Source organism: Papaver somniferum, chromosome 7 (genome assembly GCF_003573695.1).
Source record: "Papaver somniferum cultivar HN1 chromosome 7, ASM357369v1, whole genome shotgun sequence".
Taxonomy (NCBI): domain Eukaryota; kingdom Viridiplantae; phylum Streptophyta; class Magnoliopsida; order Ranunculales; family Papaveraceae; genus Papaver; species Papaver somniferum.
Window position 1 is genome coordinate 236,148,529 of NC_039364.1, and position 8,938 is coordinate 236,157,466.

Sequence of the window (8,938 nt, forward strand, 5' to 3'; positions counted from 1 at the left end):
ATGAAATATGGCCAACGGTGGTTCGAAAGTATATACAAAAAGTTTCCTTTTTTACACTTCTTAATATTAAATAGTGTCCATAAATCTCATGATAAGTTCCAAAAGAGTCATATTGAACTTCGATGAGAACTTCTCTCGATCCAATGACGCGTTGATCTAGTCGCCACCGGAGCCACAAATGACTATCTAAATTTATTCGTTTCTGCCGATGAGCTCCAAGTGCATCATAGGAACTACAAAAATAAGGTTCTTTTTCTTTTGTATATTTATAGTTATTATCGTCAATTTTTTCGTTTTGATAGTTTAGGTGATTACATGGATTATATCTATTTTCACAAATACCTCGACGATTTACAATTGTTAATACATAGAGTCCCATAAGCATATCTTGGGTTGGTATGGAAATGGGATCCCCAATAGCTGGATACAAGAGATTCATATGAGAAAACATAAGTAAACGAGCCTCCGCTTGAGCCTCCAAAGATAAAGGTACATGAACAGCCATTTGATCCCCATCAAAGTCTGCATTAAACCCCTTACAAACTAATGGATGTAAACAAATAGCACGTCCTTACACTAAAATGGGTTGGAATGCCTGTATGCCTAATCTGTGCAAAGTGGGTGCTCTATTCAGCAATACAGGATGCCCTTGCATGACTTCTTGAAGTATTTTCCATACAATAGGTTCTTTTTCCCTTATTTTACTTTTAGCAACTACTGTGTTTGAAGCAACCTGCTGTCTGATTAGACCACGAATTACAAATGCCTGGAAAAGCTCTATTGTTATTTCGCGGGGTAATCCACATCGATCTAATGAAAGTGAGGGGCCCACGACAATTACGGAACGCCCCAAATAATCGACACGTTTACCAAGCAAAGTCTCACGAAATCTTCCTTCTTTGCCTTCAATTACATCTGAAAAAGACTTATAAACTTTATTATGACCATCCCTCATTGGTTGTCCGCGGATTCCATTATCAAGAAGTGTATCCACGGCCTCTTGCACTAATTTTTCTTGACACATAACTAACTCCCCTGGTGTAGATCTACTTGTTGTTAATAGGTCGGTAAGAGTATTGTTCCGATAGATAACTCTTCTATAGAGTTCATTAATATCCGAACTCATCAGTTTACCCCTATCTATTTGAATGATCGGTCTCAATTCGGGGGGAAGGACTGGTAATAGGCACAAAACCATCCATTCTGCTTCCATATTTGTTCGAATAAAATGCTTAGCTAATTCCATGCGCCTAACCAAAAAATCCTTTCTTCTTCCAATTTTTCTATCTTCCTATTCATTACCCGTGGGCCTTTCTTCCCCTAATTCTTTCCATTCTACCAATGAACAATCTATAATAAGTCGCAAATCCAGATCGGCTAATTGTTCTCTGATAGCACTTGCTCTAGTAGAGATTTCTCTATTTCAAAATGTATTGAAGCCTTGAGTAGCAAAAAAAAGCGGGATGCTGTATTTCCAAGATTGGATTTCATATTCGAATGAACCTCGTAATCGTAAGAAAGTAGGTTTTTTAGCTATGGTCCTAGCAAAAGAAAAATTTGGATAGGTTCCTTTATAGTATAGGATTTCCCCCCTTAAAAATCGGACGCGTGGGTTTCCTCTCATCCGGCTCAAGTAGTTACATCAAATAAGGGGTTCTCGTTTAAAATTTTTTTATAGAAAACCCCCAACGTTCTACTCCTTACTCAAGTTCCCAATCAGGACCAACCAACATTTCAATGAAATGAAATGTGAAATTATTGAGTAGTCTACCTCCCTTCGAACGCCAAATCCCTTTTTAAAGAATACCTTGGAACTCATAAGGGATTTACTTGTCTATGTATCATTTCATTCGATCTTTTAGACCCCTACTTAACCTCGACAATTATGACATGATGCCCTTAAAGCCTATACGCGATGAATAGGCCCTTGTAACCATGTCATATTTGCTTACTATAACATAATTTCTTTTTAAAAGAAATGGAATGGCTAATTCCACGAAAGAAGTCTTTTTCACGAGGTACAACTAGCAATTCCTATTTTTCTGTTACGGAATCGACCATAGATCAATTCCCTTTTTTGGAGTATTAAATACATCCATAATTCTGAGCTTCATGTTACGCCTACCAAAACACATGTCAGAGTAAGGGAATCCCAATCGGAGTGAATGGGATGACAGTTTCTTAGTCCCAATCTGTAAAATAAGAATTTTGATCAAATCACACATCGCAGTACACTAGGCCTTCTAATTCTTTAAGAGGTTTATCTAAAAGATTCGCGATATAACTAGGAAGACGTTTCAAGTACCACACATGAGTTACTGGGCATGCCAGTTTGATGTATCCCATTTGATATCTTCGTATCCGAGAATCAACAAACTCGACTCCGCATTGTTCACAAAATTTCGGGTCTTCTTTTTCATCTCCGATTACTCGATAGTTTCCAAAGGCACAAATTCCACTTTTTATAGGCCCAAAAATTCTTTCACAAAACAATCCATATTTTTCCGGCTTATTGGTTTTGTAATGAAAAGTATAAGGTTTTGTCACATCTCCAACAACCTCTCCGCTGGGTAGTATTTTTTTGGCCCAAGCGCTTATTTGTTCAGGAGAAACTGATCCAATTCGAAGGTGTTTATGTTTATACCGGTCGATCATAGAAGAAAAATTCTGATTCATTCCGATCAAGCTTCCTTCCTTTGAATCTGGAAGTTCTTCTCAGATACAAGGAAATGATTCAATTGCAGAGCCAAAGATCGTAGTTCTCGAACGAGCAATCGAAAGGATTCTGGAGCATCCTCAGGTTTAGGTATTGTTCCTCCAATGATCTTAGTACCAAGTACTTCCTGACGAGTTCTAATATGATCAGATTTATAAGTAAGCATCTCTTGTAAAATGTGAGCAACGCCAAACCCCTCTAAAGCCCAAACTTTCATTTCTCTTACCCGTTGGCCCCCTTGCTTAGCCCTTCCCCTAAGGGGTTGTTGCGTAACAAGTGCATAATGCCCACTGGAACGCCCATGAATTTTATCATCAACTTGATGAATTAATTTTAGGATATAGGATTTTCCTATTATAACGGGTTGTTCAAAAGGATCTCCCGTTCTTCCATCAAAGATTCTTCTTTTTCCCGGATACTCGGGTTCAAATACCCACGGATTCGTTGTTTGCTTACTGGCTTCATATAATTCAGAAAACACGAGTTTTCTAGAAGCCTCTTGCTCATATCTCTCATCAAATGGTGCTATTCGATAATGCCTGTCTAGCAGATCCCCCGCTAACCCGAGCGAGCATTCAAATATCTGTCCTACATTCATTCGTGAAGGTACTCCTAATGGATTGAAGACCATATCAACACAATAGAGTCTGTTGGAATTCCACCCTTCCTTCCCCTTTCAGGGCAAGAAAATCCAGTACCTCTTGGTCGTGTGAATATCTGAATAGGACGAACCGGCCCCGTGGATATCTTTGCTTCGGAACAAAACAATTAGAATTAGGCTCGGTCAACTGGAATGTGTATTAGCCATATAAAAGATCTTTCAACTGAGAAGATCCATCGACTTGAGACGAAGAGAAAGGTCTATCTATTTTAGTTAGTTATTCAGTTAAACCAATGAAATGATTCATTATTGGAGCAGATAGCAAGAACCATTTCATTGGACATGCGTATTTTTTATTTTCCAATGGATTTACATGTTTAATTAATGGAAATTTTTTGATGTAGTGAGTAATAGGCTCTGGTTGTTCGTCGTTCAACAATTCTTGTTTAGGCAGTTCATACCATTCATACATAGTGTTTTGATCTAAGATTTCAATTCTTCTATCTTTCAGCAGTAGCATATTGTTCCATGTAGCTAAGGTCAAAAATATGTAAGAAACAAGTCTTTCCACAACTCTACCACCCGGTCAATTCTGTTCCACTTAATCCCTCTTTCATGGCCACATATTTTTCCGGCTAAGGAATGGGAAATCTTTCTCCTCTTACATGAATAAAATGTTTCATTTCATCCGGGAAAAGCCACCTCTTTCTCAACAATTTCTTTGTCATTTGATCCAATAGCGTTCCATTAGATAGGAACAGATTTGATAAATACTGATAACTCTCGGATGGAGTATTAGAACGGAAAGATCCATTAGAGAATAAACTATTGGTTCTAAGCCATCTCTGGCGATGAATCAACAATTCGAAGTGCTTTTCTTGCATATTCTTGATGAACCAGCGTTTATATATATATGTAGGAGGCTTTGTTTGGGAAGTAAGAACCCCCTTTGACATCTCTTGATCTGCAAAGAATGGATCTGCAGGGCAAATGTATTGGCTTATTCGAAAAAAACCTTGTTCTTTGGAGGATCTATCTCGTGTCTAGTACTGCATGGTTCCACTCTACAAGAACTCCGAATCATTCTCTTGAAGCTCATCCTCTTTATGATAAATGATACGCTTTCCCCGAAATGACCTGGCCCAATAGAGAAATCCCAATTCATTGAACCTTTCGATACAATGAAATAGATTGCCACAAGGGCGCCATATTCTAGGAGTCCAAACTATGTGATTGAATAAATCCTCCTCTATCTGTTGCGGGTCGAGGGATCCTTCTTCAAACTACGACTCGTTTTTTTCATATAGAAATCTCTGATCAACAAAAGAACAAGATCCATTTTGCATCATACCTAAGGGATTTCTTGGTTCGGACCGAAGAAGCAATGTCACTCGATCATTATCAAACTGACTGCAATATTTTTCTGTCCGTGAGGATCCCACCAGAGCGCCTTCTACTTCTAATAGGCCATGAACTAGATCAGAATCATTCTGAACGAATCCATAAGAAGTGATCCAATTTTTTTCATCGGGTCCGGTAGAGACCAAAGATCTTGAGCGACCGATCCGGCAGAACAACTCAAAAGATAAAGAAGTATCGTTAATTTCTTCATGCTCGTTCCAAGCTCGAAGTACCATTTGTAAAAAAAATAATCCCCTTCCTTACGTGATTTCTTCTTCATATAGATAGATATAGGATCTATGGGGAAATTACTTAGAAGTATATTTTGTGCCACAGCCCTTCCGATCTGATAGAAAAGAATCCCATGATCCTGAACCGATCTTACCTGGGATCGCAAATCCCAAGTTTGTCTATGAAGAGCGGATCTAATTGTATTAGTGTCTAGAATGGATTTCTTCTGTGTAATACTAATGGATAGGGCCTCATTGGTAAGTGCTACAAGATCTCGTGCATTGGAGCCCATGGTTATGGCCCCGAATCCATTAGTATGTAACATTTTATTTTCCAAGTGAAATCCCCTAGTATATGAAAGAGTGAAAAAGTGCTTTCGTTGTTGTGGAATAAGAAGCCTCCGTATCTTAATGCATGTATTTAATTTATTCGGAGCTATTAGGGCGGGATCCACTTTTGGGGGAATATGAGTCGAAGAAATAACAAGGATATTTCTAGTGGAGCATCTTTGACAATCCCTGGAGATATAGTTCACTAATAGACCGAGGGATAAGTAATTTGACTCATTCACATACAGATCATGAGTGTTTGTAATCCATATTATGCAAGGAGACATTGGTTTTGCTAATTCGAATTGAAGGGTGATATCAAATCGGTCTTTTTTCGGCGTCATATACATAGTTAGCGCATTCGTCATAGTTAGCAGCTTTGTATCAAGGTCATCATCGATATCGTCACTAGCATCAATCTCGATATTGTCACTACCATCAATATCATCAATAAGATAACCTTTAGGCTTGTCATCCAGGAACTTGTTCGGAAATACCGTAATGAAAGGAACATAAGAGTTTGTCGCTAGGTATTTGACCAAATAGGATCGTCCAATTCCTATAGAACCTATCACTAAAATACCCGTAGACGGGGATAGGGCTAAGCGGAGAGAAAAGGGTTTTCCATGAGATGGGAAATGAAAACTATTAGCCCCACATGAGGTTTGTGAATAAGTGATTGTCTGATAATGAGCAAGGAATATCCGTCTTTCTGCTAAATAGGATCTATTGAACTCATAATTCATTAGATTTTTTTTATGAATGTCAACTAAGTATCGTAAGTAAATTGATCCCGGTTGTTCAACTATTTGAAAACCAGAGTCATTCTTTGATAAATGATCACTATGAGTCAAACTCAATAGAATTTGATCAATCCTTTTTTTGTCGTTAAGGTGGAGAACTGAACCAAGAATTCTCTTTCTTTATCATCAATCGAATTACTGTTCGCGACCCAGGATTCTATTTTATCATCAATCCAATCAACGTTCACGTTTTTTATTTTTCTTATCAATGAATAGATCTCTTTACTTGTACGACTTAGATATCTCGTATTTCTCGAAAAAGTGATTCGATTGATGGGATTTGGTATGATACTTATGATATCGATGAGATTGATATTCAAATATTTCTTCTTAGAACATATTGATTTGAACCCATAAGTGGGACCACCACCCAATAGCATGTTGCCACCAGAAGCAGAACCCCGTATTTCTTCTAGAGAATCTCCTAATTGTTCCAGAGCAACTAGAAAGAGATTCTTTAACCAGAAAGAGTTCAGTTCAGATATAGGATACCTATCCAGAAGTTTTCGCAACTCAATCATGTATGATGGAATCATCAAAGATTTGATCTTTTCGAACTTTGTCTGTAACTCACTAGAGGCCCGGGAAACAAAGAGAAGATGTGTACGAACGAGATATCCAGCAACAAGAAGAAGCAAAAGGATTGAATAGAGAAACTCCCAAGCATTTGGTGATCTCAGATGTATCTATATCAATGGAACGGGTGACTCATTATTTCAATGAATCATTTCTTCGAACAGAAGAAGATTATGTAAACACTTACTCGAAATCTCACTTATCGGATTCCATTGTGGAAGAATCGCCCACAATTGTTTCTGAGGAATTGACCATGATGTATTTGATCCGTGCATAATATCATGAAAAACGGATACAAATTTTTGACTGCTAATTAGTATCGACAGTAGGTCTGAAAAAGTATCTAAAAGGGTGAAATTTAGATATTTGCACCCTTCCGAAGTAAGGAACCATGGCATATATGTTTGTAACAGATTCCATTTTGAGAGATTTGAAAAAAAACTATCTCGTTGAAGGGTTCTATACATCTGCCATTTCTCAACACATTTCTTTAGACAAAGACTCCGTTTTTTCCTCTTTTCGGATGGTAAATATTTATCAGAACATGGAGTGTGAATCAGACCCATGTTTGAATTGAAATTGAGATACTGATGCAAGTTCTTCCCTTCTGAATCAGAGAGATTCATATCTGAAAGAGGTTGAAAATAAGTTCTTTCAAAATTGACTATTTGTCCCTCTGTTAGAGGTGTTCCAGAAATGTCTGGGATCGAGTAAATAGCTCTACGAACGAATGGATTGAATAGAATTGTAAAATGGAAAGATTTGTACAAGTTATACCTTTCGTCACCACTTTGTGGAAAATTGTTAGGTATGAATATGTTAGACACCTGTGACTCGATTGATGAAATAGTATCTCTCTCCAAAAAAACATGTTTTTTTGACCGACGCACAAAGAAAAAATGTTGTTGCGAATGAACAAGATATTGAGGAATTGTCCATACGTAAGATCATAATTATCGATACGGGCCTTTTCCACATAAAAAGGGAATCTTTTGTTACAATCGAACTAGAAGTGATGTGGATTATTCAAGAATCGAAGTCGATTTGATTTATAAAAAGAAGAGATCAATGAAATTCTATGAAATGGTTTCATGGGATTCAGCTAATTGTCTCAATCGTGGGATATCATTGAGAAATAGGAATAGGTGTTATCAAAGTCTTTCCTGCAATTATTTCTAGCATGAAATGAGTCAATCATCCACTTTGGTATCTTATTGAATAAAAACGGTGATATTGTTCCTCCATTGATCAAGAATTTCGATTTTTGGGAAGTATCGCGATTATCCAATAAGAAGGGTTTCAATTTATTCAAATGAATGATTTGAACACCTATTGATTCTAACAACTGATTGCAAAGTTGATCATTCGGCCCTTTTAATTCATAGATATGGATCTCGGACCTATAAATGGGGATATTCCCGATACTCACAAAGAAAAAAGGAAGTGACTTAGACAAAAAGAGAGGTGACTTGGACAAAAAGAGAAGTGACTTGGACAAAAACAGAAGTGACTTGGACAAATCTTGTTTGTCGATAACCTCGGACCAATCAATCGAATATTGATTAATACGTAATCGACCGAACACTACTTGAAAACGGCTCCTCTGCTCAGAAACGAAATGTTCCAAATGTTCCTGGAAATTATTGCTCCCGTTGGGCCATTTGTATCTATATGCATTAGGATCCCGATTCATGGATCTCCCGGTTCAAGAAATAAGAGGATCGAACCATTTCTTCTGAATCTTTTTCAAATTCAATAAATGTTGGTTGATCGTATATTTCATTATAGTTATATGATTCAGCGTATCATTTCCTATTTGATCCCTTTGAATTCCATAAAAGAATCGATTCGATACATTTATTATGTACCCATAGGTGATATATTGGATTTTAATCAGATTTCAGATCAATCTATATTGATTGAATGCCTCCATTATGTTGTTGATAGAAAATACCACTCTTTTTGGTTTTGGATCTTCCAATTCATTCCCGCAGGAGATCCGGACCGATTTTTTTCTGATCCTTCGATAAAAAGATTCATTATCTTCATCAAAAATAGGAGGTAGAACCAAGAAAGATTTCTTTTTCGATTCATCCCTGGAGTTGAATACCTCATTCAATAATATTTTTTTTATCCAACCTGTAGGAATCAATAGAAAAGGAAAATCCCTTATGATACACCAGATCTGGCTCGGTTATTGATAGAGTGAATGGATCTGCCATTTCTTGAAATCTCTCTTATGATTCAAAATCGCGGTGTAACGTGTACCCCCCCCCCCCCC